Source organism: Heterocephalus glaber, unplaced genomic scaffold (assembly GCF_053883595.1).
Source record: "Heterocephalus glaber isolate CG9 unplaced genomic scaffold, H.glaber_assembly_v1.0 deba00001504, whole genome shotgun sequence".
NCBI lineage: Eukaryota > Metazoa > Chordata > Mammalia > Rodentia > Bathyergidae > Heterocephalus > Heterocephalus glaber.
In genome coordinates, this window is record NW_028258324.1 from 1707654 (window position 1) to 1720588 (window position 12935).

General features: G+C 42.2%; 1 long non-coding RNA gene across 2 annotated transcripts in view; it reads left to right on the top strand.

Annotated features, from left to right (window-relative positions):
* The window catches only part of LOC101706145 (uncharacterized), a 123369-nt gene that overhangs the window by 102557 nt on the left and 7877 nt on the right, over positions 1–12935 (top strand). Inside the window, exon 9 of one of the 2 annotated variants that reach the window (XR_015440779.1) lies at positions 578–697. This is a non-coding gene — a long non-coding RNA (uncharacterized LOC101706145). Of the gene's footprint in view, positions 1–577; positions 1318–12935 lie in introns of those variants that run through there. The other variant, XR_015440782.1, reaches the window with a different exon arrangement.

The following is a 12935-nucleotide window of genomic DNA, read 5'->3' on the forward strand; positions in this document are numbered from 1 at the left end:
GGGTACTATTTGAGGGATAGAAATCAAAATGGCATTGATTTCAAAGGGATGGAACTGCTGCTGTGTGTCTGAGCTGGCCCATTGGCTGACATTTCTAATCAGTTAAAAGTAATAAAGATGTATGAGATTCAATTATATCTTGGTAGAAATTATGATAGAAGTGGAGAAATTATGGCTTTGTTGTATGTATTTTACATAGGCATGTGTTACACATTGAGTATGAATGTCCACAATCAAATGCCATTTAGGACACTCCTATCACAGCACTGGTGTGTGATTGGAGGATGTGGATGGACAAATGAGGAAGACTCTTAAGAAATTCCCTAACAGTTACAGATGTGACTAACTAAAACATCTAAAAAGCCACTGATGATTCAAAGGGTGTGCTTCTGTGATAACATCTTTGAATAATTTGGCAAGGCCTCTGAGCCTGTCAAAACTAGGAGTTGGGGAAAACAGTCTCTTTCTGTTGGCTGGGTGCCTTGACCACACCAATTCATGACCAATACTAACTGCATGATTATTCCTCACCACGTAGTTAATATTTGACAATATTTATTTACCATTCCTTTGTCAGGCATTTATCTGACACCAGAAAGAAGAGAAGAAATAGGGTTGGCCGTTATTCCTGATTCAAAGTAGGTAAAGAGATAAATGAATACTCACAGCGAGTCTGATAGCTGCACTGATAATGGAGGTAAGCATGCATGGCTTTATTCCTTATTTCCTGACAGACCCTAGAGTTACCTCTAGAATTACTGGCAAAAGAAAACTGGTTATTCTCTATAGGCGACACGTGAGAGCTAATTATTCCAACTCTGCTAAGTGACTGCTCCCTTTCAAATTTATGGTGCCTCCCTATGAGTGGTGTGTCTGCCTCAGAGAAGTAAATATTGGCAAGGTTACTTTGGCCTTGTTTGGATCCCCCCCGCCTTAGTCCTCAAAGGTACAATGTTAAGAGGTGGGAACTTTACCAAGTGATCAGGTCATGAGGCTCTGCTCTCAAACACGGGTCACTGCCCATTATTAACACAGGAGTAGGATCATTCTCCCAGCAATAGGTTCCTACAGAAGGTAAGGTGTCCTCTCTCTTCCTCTACTCACCCACCAGTGATGCTGTTACCATGTCACATTTCAACACAAAGCCCTCAGCAGATGCAGCCCTGCAACACAGATTTCCAAGCCTCCAGAACCATGAGCCAAATGGATTCCTGTTCATTATAAATTTCCTAGTCTGTGGTGTGTGATAGCAACACAGAACACACTAAAACTGTTACATCTGAAGTTTCTTTTTCTCCTGAACCAACAGTTAAGCCAGGCTCCTAACCACCAGTTGTCCTGTATATTCTGTGTTCTAGATATACCAGTTGGTAAACATTGTGGTTTTATTGTTTGATTATGTTAGTTGCTTCCATGAGTGGATAATACCACTGGGTGTCTATCATGTTAAATCTTCTTTTTGATGAGCTGTCAGCACCCAAGTTTGTGTGTGGCTCTGTGTGGGGAAGTCCTGGCTTGCTGACCTTGTGCTTAAGGAGTTGCCTGTGAGCTCAAGAATTTAGCCACCACGCTTTTGCAGTTGACATGTTCTCTAAGGGTAGATCTCCAAGGAAAGAGAAATAAAAAGAACACTGAATTCACTCACAGAGTTCTGGTTCTGAGCAAGGAGCCATATAATATCCCATTATAAATGTGATTTATAAAATATTGTGGGGCACACAATATTTCCTTTGCTTTCCAAATGAGGAAATGTAGGAGGCTAAAGATCACACGGGGTCAAAGTTGAGACTTAACCCAAGGCTGTGTCTTGGACTATTTTGTATTGCTAGAGCACAATACAACAGGGTGGGTTATTTATAAAGAGAGGGAATATTTTCATGGAGTTGTGGAGGCTGGGAATTCCAAAGTTGAGGGGCTGTATCTGCATAAGAGGTTGAACCCAGTGCCTTCACACTAAACTAATTTTGGGACAGAGTCTTGCTGAGTCTTTGAGATGCTCAGGTTGTGGCTAAACTTGTGATACTCCTGCCTCAGCCTCCCAGAGTACGGGGATTACAGGCAAGCACTGCCACACCTGGTTGGATGAGACCTTCTTGCTGTATCATACATAACATGGTGGATGGAATCATCTGCTGAGAGCAAGGGCCGGGAGCAAGAGAACGCAAGAAAATGGGTTCAATTTCATAACAACACACCCTCCCCATAACTAAGCCACTCTGGAGTGGAAATAATGGCATCCATATTGTCACTGTGGCAATCACATTTCAAGGTGTTTTCGAAGGGGGTATTCAGGCCATAGCATACAAATTCCAGAGAACACGAATTTGCCATGCATTCTGGGACCAAGGAAAACTGTTCTATTATTCTGTTTCCTATCTGTAAAATGTGGATAAAAGTGCTCCCCAAATACCTAAAATGCATTGAACTCATTCCTTAGTGTTTTCTTCATGAGCATATGCAAGTGACACTATTGAAAATTAGCAGTTTACTTCATAACCATATCAAATGACTAATATTTTGAAAAAGGAAAAGAAAATTTTTGCATGGTGGAACTGTAGATTTTTAAATGTTTTTTATTTTTTCTATTTTCTGTTGTCTATAATGAACATGTCTTTTACAATGAAAAAATATGAATTATAAGTAGTCTCAAAGGTCTATGCATTATGGAAGAAGCTGTTTTGACCCAAAAGACTTAGAGGGAACAGAAGAAACACAGATTACAAAAATACAGAACAATTTCCAAGATGGTGGTTTTGTTCCATAGTAGAAGCCAGGTCTTGTAGTAAGTGCTACTTGTGGAGATTTTCTGCCTCTCAGTCAGCTGGGCTGTGAGATGGGAGTGGAGGGGTATGTAAATCATTCGATCTTATCACCCCATAAATGTTTAGACAGCAGGGAACTGTTTTAGTTCTGCCAGGAAAAGGATTTTCCCCTGCCCTTGCTGGTAAAGGTGGTACCTTTCATGTGTCTTCAGAATAGACCCAGGCAATTCTGAAGCAAGGAACCAGGGGTCCCCAGCATGCCAGCACTGGTTACTGCAGACTTTGCTTTGGTCTGTGACACACTCACTGCATGTACTCATTATTTTTATTTAAATTCTTTTATTGGTACATTATAGGTATGCAATACATTTACATTTCTCATTGGGAACTTGTACCTTTACATGATGCATCTTGGTTCTTATTTTTTCCCCATTCCTAGCCCTCCCTTCACCCCCTACACCCTTCCCTATTTACAAAGACTATTTCCATTTGTTCCATTTCTCATCATTTTTCCTTTCCCTTCTTTCCTTTCCCCTGCCCCTCCCACTACCCCTACCCCTTTGGACCTTTTCTTCCTATTTTACATTATCGATTATTCATTCTAATCATTGGTACATTTTAGGTATACAATATAATGACATTCATCATTGGAAATTTGCCCCTTTACATAGTCTCTCTTGGTTCTTATTTCTCACCCTTGCCCAGCCCTCCCTTCAACCCCTCCATTCCTCCCTATTTACAAAGATTTTGTTTCCAGTTTTCCATTTTCTCATATTAATTCCATTCTCTTCTTTCCTTTCCCCTACCCCTCCCACTTCCCCTTCCCCTTCCCCTTTGCACCTTTTCTTCCTATTTCACTTTATCTATTATACATTTAATCCTTATTTACACTTTCAGTTTCTCACACCAGAGAAACTATTCAGTATTTATACATGTGTGTCCTATTTATTTCACTTAAGAGTATCGCCTCAATGTGCATCCACTTAGCTATAAATGTCTCTCATTTCTCATTCTTTATGGCTGAGTAGTACTCCATTTTATAAAAAAAAAAAACCCACATTTTCTTTATCCAGTCTCCAGTTGATGGCCATTTGGGCTGTTTCCAAGTTTTAGCTATTACAAACTGTGTTGCTATGAACATGGGCGCACATATATCACTTTGGTATGATTCTTTTAATTCTTTGGGGAAGATCCTCAGCAGTGGAATAGCGGGGTCAAATGGGATTTCCAGTCCTAGTTCTTTGAGTTATCTCCATACTGATTTCCACAGTGCTTGCACCAGTCTACACTCCCACCCGCAGTGGAGCAGGGTTTCTCTTTGCCCACAGCCCGCCGCATTTGTCATTGCTTGATTTCATGATAGCAGCCATTCTTTCTGGAGTGAGGTGGAATCTCAGCATTGTTCTCATTTGCATCTCTCAAATGAGCAGTGATGTTGAACATTTTTTCACGTATTTATTTGCTATTTCTACTTCTTTGTCTGAGAAATGTCTGTTCATTTCAGATGCCCATTTTCGGATTGGGTCTTTAAATTTGGGAGGTCTGATTTTTTTAAGTTCTTTATTGATTCTAGAGAGTAGACCTTTCTCTGAGGAAAAGCAGGTGAAGATTTTTTCCCATATTATGGGTTGTCTCTTCACACTGCTGGTGGTTTCTCTTGCTATGCGGAAGCTTTTGAATAAGAAGAGATCCCATTTGTTGATTGTTTGTGTTAGTTCACGAGCAACTGAGATTTTGTTCATAAAATCTTTTCCTACAGCGATGTCTTCAAGAGTTCTACCTAACCTCTGTTCCAGCCTGTTCAGCGTTTCTATTTTAATATTTAGATCTTTAATCCATTTTGATTTTAGTTTAGTACATGGCAAATTGAAACCTAATTTTTCCAGCACCATTTATTAAAGAGGCTATCTTTCCTCCAGTGAGGGTGTTTGGCTCCTTTATCGAAGATGAGATGGCTGAGTGTGTCTGGTGTTGTTTCTGCATCTTCTAATCTGTTCCACTGGTCCTCAGGTCTGTTTCTTTGCTAGTACCTTGCTGTTTTTATCACAGTAGGTTTGCAATAAATTTGCAGGTTGAGGATTGTGATACCCCTTGCCATGTCTCTGTTACCTAGAATTGCTTTTGCTCTTCCGGGTCTCCTTGTTCCAAATGAATTTTTGGATTGTTTTCTCAAGGTCTATGAAGCATCCTGCTGGGACCTCAATTGAAATTGCATTGAATCTATATAGCAGTTTTGGAAGTATGGCCATTTTCACTATATTAATCCTTCCTACCCAGGAGCAGGGAATGTCTGTCCATTTTCTGATATCATCTTCAATCTCTCTTTTCAGACTGCTATAGTTTTCAGAGAAGAGGTTTTTTTATTTCTTTCATTAGGTTGTTTCCTAGGTATTTCAGTTTTTTGGATGCTATTGTGAAAAGAATTATTTGCCCTATTTCTGTCTCAGTGAGTCTGTTATTCCTGTAGAGGAAAGCTATTGATTTTTGTGTGTTGACCTTGTAACCAGCTACTTGACTGAATTTGGTTATTAAGTCTAGAAGACTCTTGGTGGAGTTCTGGGGTCTTCTATATAGAGTATCATGTCATCTGCAAATAATGACAATTTGACTTCTTCACTTCCTATCTTTATTTCTTTTATTTCTTTCTCTTGTTTAATTGCTGTGGCTAATGTTTCCAGAACTATATTGAACTAGAGTGGTGATAGTGGACATCCTTGTCTTGTTCCTGGTTTTAGTGTGAGGGATTTCAGTTTTTGACCATTTAGTATGACATTGGCTGTTGGTTTTTCATAGATGGCTTCTATCAGTTTGAGGTAGAGAGTATTCCAATTTTTTGTAAGATTTTTATCATAAATGCATGTTGGATTTTGTCAAATGCTTTTTCTGCATCTATGGAGATAATCATATGGTTTTTGTCCTTGGCTCTATTGATATAGTGTATTACATTGATTGATTTTGGATGTTGAACCATCCCTGCATCCCTTGGATGAATCCCACTTCATCAGGGTGTATGATCTTCTTGATGATCTTCTGCATTCTATTTGCCAGTATCTTATTAAGGATTTTTGCATTATGTTCATTAGTGAGATTGGCCTATAGTTCTCCATTTTGGTTGAGTCTTTCTCTGCTTTGGGGATCAAGGTGATGCTTTCTTCCAGGAATGAATTTGGGAGTATTGCTTCCCTTTCAATTTCTTTGAAGAGTTTAAACAGTAATGGCAATAGTTCCTCTCTAAATGTCTTGTAGAATTCAGCAGTGAAGCCATCAGGGCCCAGGCTTTTCTTAGTTTATAAGTTTTTGATTACGTTTTCAATTTAATTGGTTGATATTGGGTTGTTTAGAATTTTTAGGTCTTCTTCGTTCAACTGTGGTAATTCACATATATCTAGGAATCTGTCCATTTCTTCTGTGTTGTCCATCTTATTTGGCATATAGGTTCTCAAAGTAGGTATTGATGATCCTCTGGATTTCTGCTGTGTCCATTGTAAATTCATCCTTTTCATTCCTAATTGCATGGATTTGGGCCTTTTCTTTCCTTTTTCTGACAAGGTTGGCCAAAGGTTTGTCAATTTTGTTGATTCTTTCAAAGAACCAACTCTTGGCTTCATTGATTTTTTTGTGTCTTTCTCTTAGTCTCCATTGCATTGATTTCTCCTCTGATCTTTATAATTTCCTCCCTTGTATGAGCTTTGGGGTTGTCCTGCTCTTCTTTTTCTAGAAGCTTGAGGTTCAGCATCAGGTTGTTTAATTGGGCTCTTTCTGTTTTCCTAATATGGGTATTCACTACTATGAATTTCCCTCGTAAGACTGCTTTCATTGTGTCCCATACATTCTGATATGTTGTATTGTCATTTAATTGAAGGAACTGTCTGATTTCTTCTTTAATTTCTTCTGTGACCCATTGGTTATTCAGAAGTGCGTTGTTCAATTTCCACGTGTTTATGAAATTTTTCCAGTTTCTTTTGCTGTAAACCTCCAATTTCATCACACTATGGTCTGATAATATACAGGGGATAACTTCAATTCCTTTGCACTCACTTAAACATGTTCTATGAGCGAGTATGTGGTCTATTTTGGAGAATGACCCATGTGCAGCTGAGAAGAATGTATATTCTGATTTTGTGGGGTGGAAGACTCTGTAAACATCTGTTAAGTTCATTTGTTCAAGAGTTCGATTGAGTTCTAGTATTTCATTACTTATTTTTAGTCTAGTTGATCTATCTATTTGTGACAGTGGGGTGTTGAGGTCCCCCACTACTATTGTATTAGTGCATATATGACTTTTCATGTCCATTAGTATTTGTTTTATATAGTTGGGTGCACTAGTGTTTGGTGCATAGATATTTATGATTGTCATCTCTTCCTCTTGGATTGTTCCCTTTACAAGGATGTAGTGTCCTTCTTTGTCTCTCTTAATCAGTGTTGGTTTGAAATCTACTTGATCTGCCAAGAGGATAGCTAATCCTGCTTTTTTTCGGGTTCCCGTCACGTGGAGTATTGTTTTCCACCCTTTAACTTTCAGTCTATGAATTTCCTTTTGAATTAAGTGTGTTTCTTGTATGTAGCATATTGTTGGATTTTGCTTCTTGACCCCTTCTGCCAGTCTGTTTCTTTTTATTGGTGAATTGAGACCATTAACATTGATGGTTATAACTGAAACGTATTGACTTATCCTTGTCATGACTTTTTCTTTTTGTTGCCCCCCCTTTACATTTAATTTCTTGTCATGCCAGATGGGTTCATTCTGCTTTGCTTCCTGGGGTTGTGATCCTCATTGTCTTTTCCTAGGGTATTGTCTAAAATTTTTTGGAGCGTTCGTTTGGTATTCATGAAGTTCCTAATGTGCTCTTTCTCATGAAAGTATCTTATTTCTCCATCAATTTTGAAAGATAGTTTTACCAGGTACATCAATCTGGGTTGGAGGCTGTTTTCTTTTAGGGCTTGGAATATGTCACTCCAAGCCCTTCTTGCCTTGATGGTTTGTGTTGAGAAGTCTGCTGTGATTCTGATGGGCTTTCCTTTGTATGTGATTTGTTTCTTTTCTCTGACTGCTTGGAGAACTTTGTTCTTCTGTTGTGTTTCTGGAATCTTAACACTTATATGCCTATGTGTAGATTTTTTTTGATCAAGGCTATTTGGAGTCCTATATGCCTCACTTATCTGTATGTCAAGCTCTTTTCCCCTGCTTGGGAAGTTTCCTGCCATTATTTCTGTGAAGAGATTTTTTTTATGTCATCTCCACTCTCTCCTGTTTCTTCATTGATCCCAATCAGTCTTATGTTATTCTTCTTTGCATCATCTAGCAGGTGGTGGATTGATTTCTCATGTTCCCTTATAATTTTGAAGCAATTTTTCTTTTCCTGGTCACTAAGTGCAATCTTATCCTTTATATCTGAAATTCTGTCCTCACATTGGCTCATTCTGCTGTGTAGACTTTCAATGGAGTTTTTCATCTCCTGGAAATCTATTTGCATCTGTTTTATGGATTCCATTTGTTTCCTGTGTTGGGATTCCATCATGTTCCTCAGCTCCTCTCTAGATTTATTAATCATGTCTTGCACTATGAGCCCAATCGCTGCTGTTATCTGAGAAATTCTTTCTGATTTCATTTTTTCCAGATCCTCTTTTGTTGCCAGTTCAGGGAGTCCAGGTGGTTGAGTATCATAGGGTTCCATCTCATTTCCCTTTGGGGTTGCTGTAGGTAATCTGGAAGTCTGATTTTGAGACTTATTTATGTGTCTTCTCATTTTGACCCAGGGTGGGTGGGGCGTGATGCTGTTGTTGCCCAAGCAGCTCACCTCCTCTGAGCTGGGAGAGGTTGTCAGCAGCTCACAAGCCCCTACTTCTGGGCAAGGAGTGGCGGGATGGACGGCGGCCTAAAAGCCCCTTCCTCTGGGTTGGGAGTGGTGGGACAGCAGCTCAGAAACCCTTTCCTCTGGGCAAGGAGTGGCGGGATGGACTGCGGCCTATAAGCCCCTTCCTCTGGGCTGGGAGTGGTGGGACCTACTAATTTTTGAATATAGGGAAGTGTGTTGTTGGAGACAGAAAGCAAAAGGAAAATGAGCAAAAACAAAACAACAAAAAACCCACTCTTCTCATTTCCCCTCAGAGTTCATTTGACTTAAAGTACTTTTAGTGATGGCCCAATCTTTTTTGCTACTTTTCACCAAAGATTGTTCTGCTAACCACCCTTATTCCACCCTCCAGGTCTACTGGGATGGTGCATGGAGGAGAATTGACAGCAAAAATACTTGCTCTTTCAGTTTCTCACACTAGAGAAACTATTCGGTATTTTCACATGTGTGTCCTATTTATTTCACTTAAGAGTATGGCCTCAAATATGAATCCATTTCACTATAAACGTCTCTAGTTTCTCATTCTTTATGTCTGAGTAAACAAATAATTGATAATTTGAAATAAGAAGAAAAGGTCCAAAGGGATAGGGGAAGTGGGAGGGGAAGGGGAAAGGAAAGAAGAGGAAGGAAAAATTATGAGAAAAGAAAAAAATGGAAACAAAAAATACATAAATAGGAAAGGGTGGAGGGGTGAAGGGCACACAGAACCAAGATACACCACGTACAGGTAAAGCACCCAATGATAAATGTAAATGTATTGTATACCTAAAATGTACCAATAAAAGAATTTAAGCAAAAAAAAAAAATACTTGCTTCTTTCAAAGCAACAACTATGGCTGAGGGCAGTGTCCAGTGTTTAGTGTGTCCTCTAGTGACCCTCGCAGTAGCCTGTAATGTGTATACTCACATGGTCCCCACTTCACAGGTAAGAAAAGTAAGGCACATGGGGGGAAGGGAGTTGGCACCACCTTGGGTACCAGGCTAAAAACTTGGACTAAACATTTGATAAAGGGAAAAGGCATGTTGTGCTTGCTTCTGTGTTTTGGAAAGATCATTTGGGTGATGGTCCATAAAAGTTGTACTGATGGTGAAAAACTCCAGGTAGGTAAAACCAGCAGGGAGCCCTATGGACAGCCTCTCTCCATAGGTGTCCCCAGCCTACAAAGCTAGGAACTGCCTCCAGTCATTCTGAGCACTCAATGGTCTTATGTCATTCTATTTATTTTTCATCTGGTGGTGGTTGCAGGCTTCCCTTGTCCCTTTGGCAAATGTCTACTCTACCTCCCAGAGCTAGATGAGGGCCAGTGCCAGTCTGAAGAGTGGCTGCTCTCTTGTGTGAAAGTCAGGGCAACAGGAAAGCCAGAGCAGAGAGCTGGGGGCCAGCAGAGCTGTGCAGCTCCTGACAAGTACTGGCTTTTCTAAGTTTGCGAGCTCAGCTCTCTCCATAACAAGAATAATGTTACTTCACTTGCAAAGTGGGAGTAGAAATTTTAGATGACTTCCTGGCACCTCCTAAGCCTCTAGAAGTGTATCTGTTTTAATTAGTTCATCATCCCAAGGATCCCCTTACCCCTAAGAGACTAAATTATAACATACTCTCTCTTGTCTAGGAGTTTAATCCTACCACCACACAAGCACTAGGTGAAAACTGCATTGCTCCTGAGCTAGGGTCTATAGTAGCTTCTCTTCCTCAACTGGATTCTTCTTCCTTGGGCATTGTGGGCAATGGTTCCTGATTCTTGGAAACTATGAATAAGTGACTTTATGATGGAAAAAAAAGAAGACCTCACAGAATGTTTCAGGGTGTTAGAATGGAAAGGTTATTCTGGATCATCAAATTTGGCCCAGTGTGTTCACAGGGTCTTTACAAGAGTTACAGAGGTGACAGGAGGGAGAAGATAACAAAAGTGGTGGTTGGAGTAATGCAGTTTGAAGACTGAGGAATAGGTCACCAGAAAAGTAATGTAGATGGCTTCTGGAGGCTGAGACAGGAAAGGAAATGGATTCTCCCCCAAGCCTTCAGGAGAAACATGGGTTTCAGGACACCTGGAGTTCTGCCCATTAAGACTCCTTTTGGCTTCACAGTTCAGCCACAGCCTATGGTAATTTGTTATGGAAGCAACAGGTAACTGATGCACCCACACTGCAAGCCAGTCCTTTCTTCCCAAAGTCTGAATGAAAAAGCCACCTCACACTTCTCCTGGCTTCCCTGGCCCAACCCACCTACAGCAGTAACACCTCTGATGTTGGGGAACACATTGGAAAGTAGAAAATTGCAAAGAAGTTCCCCAGAACCAGAGAATGCTGAGTGAAACAATCTATTCAAGACATCTGCCTGCATAGAGTGACGCTAACAGTGTACAAGGTGACAAAAGCAAGTCCAGTAGGGTGCCCAATGGCAGATCCCCTGCAGGCAGGAAGTAGGTCCAACAGCTATGTCTAAGATTTCATTTTTGATGAAATATTAACGTTTTCAAAGACTCAATTAAAGAGTAATACTTTTCAGTACAATTCCCTTAAAGAATTCATATTTGAGCATTAAGTACTCATTCTAGGCTTTTTTTTTTTTTTTTTTTAGAGCTGAAGATGGAGTCCAGGGCCTCCATTATGCCAGGCAAATGCTCTTCCTTGAGCTACACCCCAGCCTCAGTTTTATTTTTATTAATTTTCTGACTGTAGTAGAGAATGAAGCTTAGGGGAATAAAATTATAGTCTGATTTATTTACTTATTATTTTGTAAAGCAGCCTTATAACACTGAAGGGCTGTTATTTGTCGATGAAGTTCATTGCAACATTAAAAATAAATCATTAGCCGTGAAGTAATGCAGTCATGTGAGCGTGCAAACTTGTATCCACCAAGGCACAACACCAGCAAACCCCATCCTTCAACCAAACCTTCTCACAAAATACTTTCTGTTTAAAATTACAGTGTCGTTTTCCTATATGATGTAGAAGCACTGTTTATTGCTCTGTAATGAAGAATACTTGGACAGCTCGGTTCATTTTATTTGCTTAAGACCGGAAGGGCACAGGCACCAGGAAGCTGTTATGCAGCTTCATGGAAAGTGCAAACCCCACCTGCAGCAGGGCAGGGGCCTGGCTCCCAGGTGACTTTCAGTGCAGGGCTGGGGGCGACTCCCTACCTGGGCAAGGCAGAGATCGCTGCAGCCAGGGGTTGGGAGAGTACGACGGGGAAGGAGCCTGAGTGTGACGCGGTTCCAGCGGTCTGAGGCAAGCTCGGTGTGGCGGCCCCACGAGTGGCGGGATCCACACCCCTTCCGCAAGACCTCGTGTTGGCAGTGGCTCAGCTCACCCGACCAGTCGCCGCCTTTGTACCCGCGAAGCCAGGACCCCAGGACCTTGGAAGGGAGGAGCGCGTATGTGTGTGTGTGACCTCTAACCGTGCCACTTACGGGGGCACAGGGCCGTGGCTGCAGGCGGAGTCAGAGGATATGTGTGTCCTGTGCACACTGCGCCTCGTCCACACCGCGCCCAGTCCACAGCGCGTCCTGTGCACACCGCTCCCTCCCGCGGGTAGCTGTCCTGGCTTCCTAGTGGCTCTCGCGGCTTTGGCTGGGACCCGGAGCCTTGGCATTGTGTCCACTGCCTGCAGCTTGGGCTGGGCCTGCAGCCACAAGTTCCTGTTTCTCGTGGGGCAGACAGGGCCCACAGCCATCGTGCATTACCGGAAGCGAGGGCCGCTGCCCAGTGAGTGCGTCCAGGGCCAGCGTCTCCCTGCTCGCCAGGGCTTATAGGGCCTGCAGCCCCCAGGCTCGGACACTGAACACCGAGCACCAAGCACCCAGCATCGAGCACTGAGTGAGGGAAGACACGGGCAGGGTAGGCAGAGGCTGCACAGAGTCCTCCAGGGCAGGCCTGGTCGGCGTCGACTGTCTTCCGTGGCTTAGGGCTGGGCGCACCCGCACCCAGAAGCTAGGGCTCTGCCCGTGGGTGAGCAGGGGGCACCAGAAGTCCCCTGCAGGACTCACTGGGACCCAGGCTCAGGGCACAGACCTCACAGGAGCAGCGCTGTGATGCATGGCCCGGCGGCGCTCTCTCTCCGAGGCCTCGCCACTGCCTTTCTCCTGGCTGGGTCCATTCCACAGTGCCGATTTAGCGAAATGTTTCAGCCCCAGAAGGGCCACCCTGACTCCTGCTTCCATTGCTGTGTTCCCTCATTCTAGCTTGCATCACCCCCACCTTTTTGGTAAATCACAGGTGGGACACACGTGCACACATAAACACCTACCTACATCACACTCATACACCCACGTATTTATTTTTGCTTTTTTAGCCATGTTTGCAGCACATAATGATT